The sequence below is a fragment of the Tursiops truncatus genome, chromosome 2 (genome assembly GCF_011762595.2).
Source record: "Tursiops truncatus isolate mTurTru1 chromosome 2, mTurTru1.mat.Y, whole genome shotgun sequence".
Lineage (NCBI taxonomy): Eukaryota > Metazoa > Chordata > Mammalia > Artiodactyla > Delphinidae > Tursiops > Tursiops truncatus.
The window spans coordinates 64,971,748-64,986,131 of NC_047035.1; the positions used below are offsets into that span (position 1 = coordinate 64,971,748).

A 14,384-nucleotide genomic window follows, 5' to 3' on the forward strand; every position below is an offset into this window, starting at 1 on the left:
ATATCCACTGCAACGTTAAAATGTCTCCTTTTTGTGTATGTGGTATATTAATTTATTGAAACATAGGCTTTTCAGAATGCAGGAGCGAATTCCTTATTGTGCATCCTTCTCTTTGAATTCAGAACTCTCTTTCAAGTTAAAGGCGGAATTCCCAGGTCGGCAGGAGTAATAGAAGCGCTATGTCGTATTGGTCCCGAAAGGCCTAAAAATGGTACTGCTTTGCTCTGGCTACACGTGGAGCTTGGCTTCAGGTGTCTTTCAAATTGTCTGAGTTATACAAAACAACACACACAAAAGAACAGATACTAATAACTGTTGGCATCCTGTGGATAACAGATGACTGTAAAATAGGGAATGGTCATAATACATACACACATATATAGATATACATATAATACATATCAAATATACTATGATATATCATATATAATATATATGATCATAGCATATTATATTATATGATGTCTTAAACCATGCTCAGTTCACTCAAATATTCACCAAAGAGGAGAGGGAAGGGAAGGAAACTAATATTTGTTAGGGAAATTATTTAGCCCAAATGTGAGCTGGGTATTATTTAATCCTACGTTACAGATAAGGAAACTGAGGCTCAGAGAAATTAAATACATCGCCCAATGTCACACATCAATACGTGGTAGATGTAAGAAAGAAGGAACTTCCTTTTCCTCCTGCTACTGGGACTACCAGCTGGGGACTTCAGTTGTTTCACACCCCATCACAGCTACTAGGAATCTATGCTTCCTCCAGCATTTCTTTCCACATAAGTGAGTCTCACACTCCTCTTTTTGCAGTGTGATGCATTCAGAAAACACCTGTTGCACCAGGCCTTCCTATGCACCAGGCCTGTACTAGCTGAACGAAGACCAACTCATGAGTTATGTTCTTGAAGAAAATTCATCTGTGGGATCCAAGACTAAGAAAACGAGTAAAGTTGGAAATTAACTTTATAAAACAAAAAGCAGCAAGGCAAAGGCAGCTTAGGACACCCACCCTCCATACCTGGTGGGTACTCTTGTCTGATATTACCAAGCTCCATACCTCTCATATGCTGTCTTCGGGTTGGAAAAGGCATGGATTAATGGAATTTGTACCTTTTAAGCTTTATTGAGATATAATTGACACATGAAATTGTAAAATATTTAAAGTATATATTGCGATGATTGGATATACATATACATTCCTCCCGTCTGGTTAATTAACACATCCATCACCTCACATATTTATCTTCCTGGAATTTGTAAATGTCCAGCCAAGAGACTACAGCCCTCAAGGAAATTCTCATGCCTTAGAGGAAGAGGCTAATGCCTAGAATAGAGAAGGGACCCCAGTTAATACATAACTGCTAGGAGAACCACACCTCCCAATGGGCGACTGCCAGGACAAGACTTGAGAACACACACCAGCAGGCCACGGAGCTGGCCAGCGCACTAACCCCATTTCCTGTCCCAAAGTTTTTCATTTAGACTCAGAGTTTTTTCCTTTCTACACTATTTTATATAGAAGTTCATGTGAAAATAAGATTGATTTTGTAGAAATTTATTTTATAGTCATGTTTGCCTAAAAGTACATCCTCAATGATACAAGATAGACCCATATTGCTGTTTCTGTTACGGCTGATTATGACATGAACCGGACTGTTTACTGGGCAGTGGGTAACTTTAAAGAACAGGATATTTAAAAGAAAATGATAAAATCTTTGTACATGTAGTTCTTTAGGTAAGGAGTTTGTGTCAGAGGTAGTAACAATGATTAGAGAACGCTGTAATGAATTTAGCATATTAAAGGACCATTTAGAGACCTTAGATATTAAACTGGTGCATTCACATACGAGTTTCATTTCAGGAAACACTTACTGATATCTCTAGGGAAAGGGTATTAAAAACATTTGTACTGAAAAAAACTTAATTGTTACAAATATAGTTGCCATGAACTAACTGAATTATGATTCCCCCCCCACCCCCCCACCCCGCCCCTGCAAATTTATATGTTGAAGCCCTAAACCCCAATGTGACTATATTTGGGGACCAGGTTTTTAAGAGGTAATTAAGGTTAAATGAGGTCATATGCGTCCTAATCTGATAGGACTGGTGGCCTTATAAGAAGAGAAAGAGAGAGCAATCTCTCCACAGGCAAGCACCCAGAAAAGGCCATGAGAGCACACAGCCAGAAGGCGGCCATCAGCAAGCCAGGAGTAGAGTCCTCACCAGAATCCAACTGTGCTGGCACCTTGATCTTGGGCCTTTAGACTCCAGGCTATGAGAAAATAAATTTCTGTTGTTTAGGCCACCAAGTCTATGGTATTCTGTTATGGTAGCCTGGACTAAGACAGTAGTTTGGAAATTCTGGTGGGGATGAAAATGCTTGGGCCATGAAAACCTTCAGTGTTAATTTCAGGAAATCATTGTAACTAGATTCTCTGCTCTTTATTTTATGTATCATTCATGTAATTAATAATTAATTTTTACTAGACCCCCATTAAGCTATAAATATGATGGACTGCTAATAGCAGCATTCAGTCCCAGAAATCGACAATACTTATTAGGATTGTTTTTGAAATCGTTTTCAAGTAATTGCACCTATTCTGTATCTTATATTTACAATATTGATATCTTTATATTGGTTTTCTGTACATTTCAAATGCTTAAAGGCTACATTGCTTCATTGTCTTAGCTCCATACAAAGCAAAGATGCATATTTATGTGAAAATCAATTACTCTGATGGAATTAGAAACCAGGTCCTGAATGATCTTGAGATAAACAGCTTGGTTTACCACCTGCTACGGCTCTCGATTGCTCTGCCAACCTTCTATTTTCATTTCACAGTTGGCCACTGAGTCTAGGTAAGAAAGAACGGCATACGTGCTTGTCCACAGAGGTCTCATCCTATTCAGGGGTCTAAAGAAATGCTTCTGCTTTTATCCCCACATGCCTATTGAACACAGGTGAAGCAAAAGGGATTGTGGATTTTTGTTGTTTTCTAACATATTTGCATATCTCCAAAGCATAACAACTAATGTCATAAGAAATCTTCTTCAGAGAATCTCTAGATGATACCCTTCAAAGTAGAGCAATTGAGTGTGAAATTTGCTAGCACCAAATTTGCTAGGTGTATATTAAATGACAGTCCAAATTTATACCATTAAAAGCAATGGTACTTGGCTATATATCTTGGCTTCTGCTGTGGTTCAATTCAGGAACAGAATGAAAGGACTGGGCTAGGCTATGAAGTTTCTAGTGTCTGTAATTTTGTGGGATAAAGACATTAGTAAAGAAGAAAATTAAATTCTGATATTTTCCACTGACTTTCTAAAGTGAAATTTTTTAATATGAAAAATGAGATTGGAGTTTTCTTCCTGCTCCTGATCTCCTTTGATGACTATCGTGACTGGAAGAGAATTCAGTGCCACCACTGAAGTGTTACTCGTTATTTTATTACTTGAACTTCCAGGATCAAAAGATGCTTTACCCAAAATCTAAGTGAGATTTAATAGGCATCATGGGACTGAAGTTGTCTATAGAGAAGTATAGCTAATGGAAATGCAAAGATAAAACCTAAAGTGCCTAGCTTGAATGTAAAATCAGACATGTTACAGTGATTTGAAGAAGGTGAAGGATGTATCTAAACCATGGAAACGACTGGGCTTACCATCTCACGCCTTTCTGACCCACCTATGAGGCAGCAAAAATGACAGACCTAACTATTTTCTGTTTTTGCTATTTGACTGAGTCAAATAATCACTGTGAGATTTTTCCTTTAAAATATGTTCCCAAATTTGTTTAAAAAATACTCAAAAATTATAATTCTGTTTTGTCTTGAAGCTGAAGTTTTTACTAGAGTAACGCATCATGGGTGTCAAAGGGCAAATTAGATGCAATACATGAACTGTCACTAAATGGTCAACTTTTCAGGAACAGATCTATTCTATACATTTTGAGATGCCTGGATACTTGGTTATCCAGGTATCTCCAAAGGTGCTCACATATGGTCTTATAATTCCCAAACACGGATGGATCATTTCATGGAGCTAAAAATGCCACCATATAAATTTCCCTGGGCAGAAGGAAATGTAAAAAGTTTTGGCCCGGATATAATCTTCCCTTTCCCCCTGTCCTGGAATGTTATCATCAACTAGGATCTTCCCCTTTCCTAGGATCCTTAGTGAAGTCGGAGGCCGGTAACTGACATCCTAGACACCTGTCAAAGAGTGACAGACCTTGCTATTCTACTTTTTCCTAAGCAGCACATAGCACGTCAGTCTGCTAGGCAGGTCTAAGTGACTGTGCATTTTGTCTTGGGCTATTTGGCACGGGTGGCTACAGAACACCACATATCTACTTTAGCTCTAGAGGCTGTATCAACTAACACACCTGAGGAATCACTGGATAAAGTGTTTTCAGTGACTCAGGGCCATGTGCTTCACTGAAGTTATATAAGAGCCATAACGTTACACATCCTGCAGGGATTCACCATAATGATAACTGTAACATAACTACATCATGCGTGATCTATTCAAAGGCACTGATGTGCCAATTTGCAGCAATTCTAAAAGAAATTTGTAGTTGGTCATATTGATAATTCATTCACTAGGAACCTTGAATCAATAGTCTCAGTCTAATTCTAATGTGCACAATGACCCATTTACCCACACTTTTGACTTAAATAGCTAAAGACAGGTTAGAACAAAAATAATTTGAAAATGGATATATTCCACCATTCAATGCATTTGATGAATGACAGTCTACCTCTCAATGACTATTGGACTTATTAAAATTCTAGTTAATCTACAAAATTTATAGTGGCCTCAACCATACAGCCCTTTAATACCTTCAGCCACAACCGTCACCTCCTACATAGACATTCTCAACCTTCATTGTCAAAGACATCCAAATTGCCAGCAACAGTGGTAGGAAGGAACAATTCCAAGTCTGATTCTTCACTTGGCCCTCTGCCTGGTTTCTTTTAAGGGATGGGCAGGTGAACTAGTATTATTTTCATTACTAGGATGGTATTTTTCCTAGCTGTCTAGAATCCCAAGGCTACAAGATGATCCACTTCCCATTTAAGACATTTTCTACCTGTATCTACCACATTCCATCACATAAGCTTGCAGACTTAATTCTTTAATGGAGAACTTCCTAATAATTTTGAAAGAAAGATGAATCCCCATTACAACTCTTCCTTAAACATAACTTACAGTGTAAGTAAACACCAACCTCCTCACGAGTGATAGTAGCCTGAAAAAAGTGAGGAAGTATTATAGAACATCACCTGGGATCACCTTGGAAACCAGTGTAGAGGTTTGGGATCAACAGCTTCAAGCCCATTTCTAGTTTTCATTTCAGCCCCCTTTTCATTTTTCCTTTTTTCTCTTATTTCCTTTTATCTCTTTGCCTTTTACCTTTTGGTTTGCATTCTGCATTCATCCATTTAGTGCAAGAGATATTGATGGTTGTGGGGATGGTGTGGTGTGGTGGTCGGTGTGTACCATGCTTCTCAGCTACTGTTCCCAGCAATCCTGTTCTGAATGTGTTTGTAAGTGAAAACTCCCCTGGGCAGTAAAACAACCATGAAAATGTTTATATATCTGACTCATGGAGGAATAGTGATTACTGACAAAATTTGAAGACCAAGAATGGCTCCAAATTTGTGTAGGCTAGTGTAAATTTTATGTGGTTGAATATTGGCGATAGATTCTTTCTGCCTCCAATGAGATTTGTTCATTTTAGCCTTGACCTTTTCCAACAAGTGAGATTTGTTTTATTGTCTTGCTTGGGGGCTTCTTCTTAGTAATAGGATGACCTACTTTAATTTCTACTTAAATGCTTCACAGGCTGGAGAGTGAGTTTCCCTAAAGGACTGAGCCCCTAAAGACTCAAATTGGCCTCTGTGTCCTAATGGAAGACTTTTATCCCGAAGCAAATAAAAAATATATTAAGGGTTTTACAAACACAACCTTAAGCCTTTATCATTTTCTGTATGTTCTTTCTGTTCTCATTATAAGTAATCGCACTTGCTTAAGACATTTGCTGCTCCTCTCCCCCAGACTTTTAACCCTTTCCTGGCTCTTTTCCGTCATGCAGACACCTTTCACGAAAGTGTATAGCCAACATTATTTTGCCATTTCCTAAGAAGCACACAGACACGGCCTAATGGATGTGGCCTAAAAGCACACAGGCATGACCTACTAGGCAGAACTAACGTACTTTATGTCGGCGCAGGTCTCCTCAGTTTATCAACGTACTGAATCCCCACTTGAGCTAGTGAGACTAAGACCGTGTAACGGTACATGACTAACATTATTATCAATATTCCATAATGCAGTGAGGCCAGCTCTCTTCCATAATCTCAGCAAGGTTTAACTAACATACCCTTATAGGCAATGAACAAAAGAAATTCTTTCACTGATTTCCAAAAAGCAATTCTTCCTTATATTGGGCTTCTTTAATGCACTGGATTATGTTATCTCAACTAAAAATTTCAATAACGTGACATGACACAAAATCTTCATTTTTGAGCAGGATAAGAATCTTTGTCCCCAAAGGTCTGCCACACAGAGTAAAATCTATGGGCTCTGCTGTGTATCATTTACGTTTGCTTCTTCAAGGCTGAAATCTTTTGGCTTCCAGGGACACACACAAGAGAATGGTGGGTGTCGCAAGTTATCCAGCAACTTTTTGAAGGAAATATATTACCAATGTCCCCTTTCGATGTATTAGGAAGTTTGAATGAATTACACAAGAGAACATATAGGCTTAAACACTCAGGTGTGGAGAGATGCCGTCTGTGTTGGAGGACATGGGCTGAAGCATTAGGGCCCTTCCCGCCACCTTTCTGCTCTGCTCAATTGACAACAGGATGGCTGACACATAAGCAGCTAAAGTGGTTTAAAGAGAACTGATCCTTTCACATCTCTCTCTAGTGTTTCTCCAGGGTCCTCAATGAAAAAGCAATATGGGTATCATCCAAGTCCCAGGTGAGGCACCGGAAAGGGGGTGGGGGTGTCTGAGCCACAGGGACAGATTCCTGGCCTCATTAAGAGGTGAGAAACAGGAGACTTTCAGAGTCAGGGGACTTTAGAGGAATCCCCAAAAGAAGAGGGCTGAGGAAGGAAAAGGAGATGCGTCAGGCAGATGGACTCCTTCTGAGCCCAGGGCGCCTCGACTGCGATCACTGCTTAGAAGCACATTCCATAGCTTTCACCAGGGAGGGACCTGCTTGAATTCTTGAAAAATGCCCAGCGAGGGGGCTATCCTGCCAAGGCCATAGCTCATGGCTCAAAGACCTGGGGCTATGGAGAAGCCTCTCTTAATTCCATCTTCTAGTCGCCCTCAACATGAGAGGCATGGCTCTGTCAGAAAGTCCCCAGTCAGGTTCAGAGGGACTCTGAGATTTGGGCCGATGGCAGAGAAGATGGGACAATTATGGCCTTGTCTCCTCAATTCCTTCCAGGAAGCTAAAGAGCCTATGTGGCCAGAGCTGAAGAGGTTCCACACCCAGCTTTGAAATGAGCATACTCCAAAGTCTTCAAGAGGCAGCCTGGTGCAACAGAAAAGAACACATGAGCTTTGTACTCAAGCAGACCTAAGCTGTAACTCTGAACTTGCAACTTCACTGTTTTCTTAAATGAAAATGTAAAGAATAATATCTATACCTTATTTAGTCTACTCAACAGAGGTGTTAAGATGATTAGAGTTAATGCACATAAAAATGCCATCATAGAGTAGGTATTTAATAAATGGCGCCCACAGTGGTTATTATTTGACTTGGGATGCTGATTTAGAAAGAGTCTCTGCTAATAAGAGTGGTTTTCACCTGGCATAAGGAGAAATACACACTTGGAAAAAGAGGGAAAATGTACTAGAGGCAGTAAAATTAAATAAGTTAGATAAGAACTTAAAAGGACAAGCAAGAAGAGGACTCAGTATTCATGGTTCAAATAAGATTTCATCCTGCCCATAAACATTCTTCTTTAGAACTTTAATAAACGCAAGCTGGGAACAGAATATTTGTAAAGGAGAAAAAGGCTATTATAGAAGTTATCAGAAAGAAACACATTAAGGAAATATAGGGCGGGAGACTTGGATAAGATTGTAATGTCAGCAAGAAGTTGAGAAAGAAAAAAACCCATAAAAACAGGATAAAAATAATTTTACTTTCATAAGCATGGTCATTTAAAAACGAGAACTGTTCAAGGATATATCTATATGTGTGTGTGTGTGTGTGTGTGTATGATATTATATATACACCATGCTGATGAGTGGCAGACAGAATTTGTTGAGGCAGTCTCTGTTTTGGACCCTGGGAGAAGAACTTTACATTGACTAACCCAGTTCAATCCTCACTTCCTAACTCTGAGGTACAGGCACCCCCCAGAGATATTGTGGGTTCAGTTCCAGACCACCACAACAAAGTGAATACTGCAATACATCGAGTCACACAAAACTTTTGGTTTCCCACTTGCATATAAGAGTTGTTTACACTATACTATAGTCTGTTAAGTGTGCAATAGATTTATGTCTAAAAAAAATGTATATACCTTAACTAAAAATCCTTTATTGTGAAAATATGCTAACTATCATCCGAGCCTTCAGCAGTTCATAATCTTTTTGCTGGTGGAGGGTCTTGCCTCAGTGCTGGTGGCTGCTGACTGATCAGAGTGGTAGTTGCTGAAGGTTGGGGTGGCCATGACAATTTCTTAAAATGAGACAACAACAAAGTTATCCGTATGGATTGACTCTTCCTTTCACGAACGATTTCTCTGTAGCACGCAAGGCTGTTTGATAGTAGTGGGTTGGCCAGAAAGTTCGTTCGGGGTTTACAGGAAAACCCGAACGAACTTTTTGGCCAATCCAATATTTTACCCATGGTAGAGCTTCTTTCAAAATTGGAGTCGAGGGCTTCCCTGGTGGCGCAGTGGTTGAGAGTCCGCCTGCCGATGCAGGGGACACGGGTTCGTGCCCCGGTCCGGGAAGATCCCACATGCCGCGGAGCGGCTGGGCCCGTGAGCCATGGCCGCTGAGCCTGCACGTCCGGAGCCTGTGCTCCACAACGGGAGAGGCCACAACAGTGAGAGGCCCGCGTACCGCAAAAAAAAAAACCAAACAAAAACAAAAACAAAATTGGAGTCGATTCTCTTAAAACCGGTTGCTAGTTTATCAGCTAAGTTTAGGTAATATTTTAAATCCTTTGTTGTCATTTCAACAATCTTCACAGCATCTTCAGCAGGAGTAGATCCTATCTCAAGAAACCCCTTTCTTTGCTCATCCATAAGAAGCAACTCCTCACTGGTTAAAGTTTTATCATGAGATTGCAGCAATTCAGTCACATCTTCAGGGGCCACTTTTAATTCTAGTTCTCATGCTATTTCCACCACATCAGCAGTTACTTCCCCCACTGAAGTCTTAAACTCTCGAAGTCATCCACGAGAGTTAAAATCAACTTCTTCCAAACTCCTGTTAACGTTGATATCTTGACCTCTTCCCATGAGTCACAAATATTCTTAATGGCATCTAGAATGGTGAATCCTTTCCAGGCTTTCAACAGACTTTGCCCAGATCCATCAGAAGAATCACTATCTATGGCAACTACTGCCTTACAAAACGTATTTCTTAAGTAATAACACTTGAAAGTTGAAATGACTCCTTGATCCATGGGCTGCAGAATAGATATTATATTAGCAGGCATGAAAGCAAGAAGAATCTTGTACATCTTCATCAGAGCTCTTGGGTGATCAGGTGCATTGTCAATGAGCAGTAACATTTTGAAAGGAATCTTTTTTTCTCAGCAGTAGGTCTCAACAGTGGGCTTAAAATAGTCAGTAAACCATGTTGTAAACAGATGTGCTGTCATCCAGGCTTTGTTGTTCTATTTATAGAGCACAGGCAGAGTAGATTTAGCATAATTCTTAAGGGCCCTAGGATTTTCAGAATGGTAAATGAGCATTGGCTTCAACTTGGTCACCAACTGCCCCTAACAAGACAGTCAGCCTGTCCTTGAAGCTTTGAAGCCAGGCTTTGACTTCTCCTCTTTAGCTATGAAAGTCCTACATAGCATCTTCTTTCAACAGAAGGCTTTTTGGTCTACATTGAAAATCTGTTGTTTAGTATGTCCATCTTCATTTATTATCTTAGCTGGATCTTCTGGATAACTTGCTGTAGCTTCCACATCAGCACTTGCTGCTTTACCTTGTGTTTTTATGTCATGGAGATGCCTTGATTTCTTAAACCTCATGAACCAACCTTGATTGGCGTCAAACTTTTCTTCTGCGGCTACCTCACCTCTCTCAGTCTTCAAAGAATTGAAGAGAGTTAGGGCCTTGCTCTGGATTAGGCTTTGGCTTAAGGGAGTGTTGCGGTTGGCTTGATCCATGCAGACCACTTAAACTTTCTCCATACCAGCAATCAGGCTGTTTTGCTTTCTTATCATTCATGGGTTCACTGGAGCAGCACTTTATTTTCCTTCAAGAACTTTTCCTTTTCATTCACAACTTGGCTAACTGTTTGGCACAGCAGGCCTAGCTTTCAGCCTATCTTGGCTTACAACATGCCTTCCTCGCTAAGCTTAATCATTTCTAGCTTTTGATTTAAAGGGAGAGACGTGAAACTCGTCCTTTCACTTGAACACTTAGAGGCAACTGTGGGGTTATTAACTGGCCTAATTTCAATATTGCTGTGTCTCAGGGAATAGGGAAGCCTGAGGAGAGGGAGAGAGATGGGGGCAATGGGGGTCGGTAGAGCAGTCAGAACACACATAGCATTTGCCGCCTTACGTGGGCACAGTTCTTGGTGCCCCCAAACGATGACAACAGTAACATCGAAGATCACTGATCAGAGATCACAGTAATAAATATAATAATAATAAAAAGTTTGAAATATTGCAAGAATTATCCAGATTTGACACAGAGACGTGAAGTCGCCAAATACTGTTGGAAAAGCGGCACCACTAGACTTGCTAGACGCAGGGTTGCCAGAAACCTCCAATTTGTAAAAAGCACGGTGTCTGTGAAGTGCAATAAAGCCAAACACAATAAAACAAGATAGGCCTGTATATACTATCATCATCCCTGTTTGAGATGAGGAAACTGAGATCACAGAGTTAGTAAGTGGTAGTTGTGTGGCAGGAACACAAATGCAGCCTGTGCACTATATATTGACTCCGTGGACTTGGACTATATTTTTTCATGGTAGAGATTTTTAACTTTTTGGTACCAAACTGCTACTATTTGCCCCCCTATAGATCTGAGTTCCCTGGGGCAGAGGGCAGAGAAATAGTTCTCTGGGGGATGTCCAGAGCAGAGTTGGGGCAAGAAGGTGGTGGTTGTCTTCTCTGATTGTGACCTCAGCCAACCAAGAGACTGTAGCAGGTCTTGACAGTCTGCCAGACATGGTTTAAGCTGTACTTTGGTAAATCATAATCTACTGGGTAGATCTCATTCCACAAGTGCGATTTTTTACATAGGCTGATTCCTAGGCAACTCTTACCCTTTTAACCCAAATAATACACATGCATTAAAAATACTGTGGCAAGTATACAGAAGAGCAGTTCTCCTATACCCAAACAGTATTGGAAATAGACATCTGATAGTCCCAGAAAAGTAAGTTGTATTCTAATACTCATCCAGGCTAAAGTGTAACAGACTGATAGAAAAATCTATAAGAATTTTAAGGAAGAATGGATAAAGGGGCTTCCCTGGTGGCGCAGTGGTTGAGAGTCCACTTGCCGATGCAGGGGACACGGGTTCGTGTCCCGGTCCGGGAAGATCCCACATGCCGCGGAGCGGCTGGGCCCGTGAGCCATGGCTGCTGAGCCTGTGCGTCCAGAGCCTGTGCTCCGCAACGGGAGAGGCCACAACAGTGAGAGGCCTGCGTACCACAAAAAAAAAAAAAAAAAAAAAAAAAAAAAAAAAAAAAAAAAAAAAGAATGGATAAAGTTCTAGGTATTGAAGTAGTGAAGATATTAACAGTAACATTTCTATTAGTAAGTTGCTGTTGAAAATACTGATACTGTAATGATTTTATACTAATTCTGTATTGTTTCCACCACTCTCTCTTCAAGTATAACTGGAAGCAGATGAAAGTGGATATGGGCTAGAGAGAAGACCGTCTCTAAGCTTCCTCGAACTGTGTTCCAGATGGGAATGGGCTAGCGAGAGTGTGAAACGAGATGAAGGAAGGAGGGAGGCAATTCCCACTGAGGTTCTCTCTTTGGCAGCAGCGTGCTTTACCTCAGTAACTACTTCTTCTAAGTACACAGCACTGGCCTGCACATTCATCAATGTGGGGACAGGAGGGCAGGTAGGGGGTGGCGAGGAAAGAGAATAAAAAATGCCCAATGCTGAAGTCTTTCATCCACTCGACAATTTTGCCTGAGTCCAATTCTGTTTACCTTCAAATAACACCCGTCCTCCCAGGTATGTGAGAGACTTCAAGGCTGCTGGCTGTCTCCTGCTCAGCAAGCATAGGTCATGGTGTCCTAGGGAGTGTCTCCTGCTCTCCAGGGCTGTGTAAAGGCCAACATCTCCCTCCCATCATGTGTGTGTGTGTGTGTGCTGACAGTTCTTTCACATGGGGCACATGATCAACTCATTATTTTTATGCTAAATGCCTATCAGTGTGGGAGCCACCAACACTGAATTTTTGAATTCTAAGTTAATTTTTTAAAAATTCAGCACTGTTTATAAATGGCAAGGTCCTACTCTATAGCACAGGGAAGTTTATTCAATATCCTGTGGTAACCCATAATGGAAAAGAATATGAAAAAGAACATATATATATATGTATAACTGAATCACTTTGCTTAAAGCAGAAATTAACACAACATTGTAAATCAACTATACTTCAATAAAATAAAATTTTAAAAATTCAGCACCGTTTAGCTCTTAAAATCAGTTCTGGGGGGTGCCGCTTTACTGAAAGAAGAATTGAGAAAAGGTTCAAAAGGAAGCTGAGAAAATGGTCAGATAATTGAAACATGAGACTTTTAAAGAATGGTTAAATGGATGGGATTATTCAGCCTGGAGGAGCCCTGGGGGTGACGTGAGCACGGGTGAGGTTCCTCCGCAGAGGCTGGCAGCGAGTCTTTCTGTTTGTAAAGGGCAAATGCAGTGTGCAGGATCTGGGTGGTAAAGGAAGGGTTTCCTGACACTGAAGACTATTATGAATAAAAATCGGTGGTTGAGGACAGGTGGGTTGCCTCCTGATTGGACATTCTGGAAGGCCAGGTATACACTGCTGAGAAGAATGGCTTAAGAATGACCCTGCCTGAACTTGGGGAGGGGGAGGATGAATGAATATGTATGTATGTGTGTGTAAGAGAGAGACAGACAAGGTGCTTCCCTGGTGGCGCAGTGGTTGAGCGTCCGCCTGCCGATGCAGGGGACACGGGTTCGTGCCCCGGTCCGGGAAGATCCCACATGCCGCGGAGCGGCTGGGCCCGTGAGCCATGGCCGCTGAGCCTGTGCGTCCAGAGCCTGTGCTCCACAACGGGAGAGGCCATGACAGTGAGAGGCCCGCGTACCGCAAAAAAAAAAAAAAAAAAAAAAAGAGAGACAGACAAATACTCAATGATGATCCTAGGTTGTGTTCTAAGGCTGTCGGGAGAAAGCCATGAAGAGTTTCTGGTCAACAAAACTGGAACTTGAAACCAAATATGTATACACCTCCATACGCACTTCATCATGACACCAAGCACACTCTTCAGACAAACACAGCTCAGGGTGAAAGTCAAATGGGTGCTACAAAGTGCACTGTCTGCCAGGGCTCTAACCTGCCTCAGTGAGATATTTACAACGCTATTACAAAGGAAAAGAAATTAACCTGCAGGGGAAAGAAGCTAAACCAATGCACTCCAGTGAGTACGCTGAAATACACATAGCCACAGGCATCCACTTGGCTGGCAAGATGGAAACTACAGCAGATCTGACCCGAATCCAGGAAGCAACTCGTGGAGATTCTCAGTCACTCCATGTAGGCGTTGGAGGTTCTCATGCACCAAGCAAGGAAAAACTCCTGGTGTTTGTACAGATGGCCCTTTTGTTAAATTTCACATTGGGCTCATTCTCATATCATCCTAGAGCTGTTTACACTTTTCCCATTTCAGAGATAGGGTCACTGAGCCGCTGACCATCTCCTGCACTGTATGAGGGCGGAAGCCAGTGCTCACCTGTGTGTGGAGCTGAGAAACATGTAACCTGTGGGCAATGATCAGAGATGGCTCAGATAGCTTAATTATCCAACTATTTAAGAACCAGGTCTCTATCCAACCCCAGCCTGTCACAGCATCAACCGCTCTTGCCAATATTACAGCTTTAAGCAGCATTTACTCTGTTGGTGAACACAGCGTGTGGTAAAATGATTTAGCATCATGA

The 14,384-nt window shown here is 41.3% G+C and overlaps 1 protein-coding gene across 2 annotated transcripts in view; it reads right to left on the minus strand.

Moving 5' to 3' along the window:
* The window catches only part of NPAS3 (neuronal PAS domain protein 3), an 870,093-nt gene that overhangs the window by 252,525 nt on the left and 603,184 nt on the right, over positions 1-14,384 (minus strand). The window lies entirely within an intron of this gene.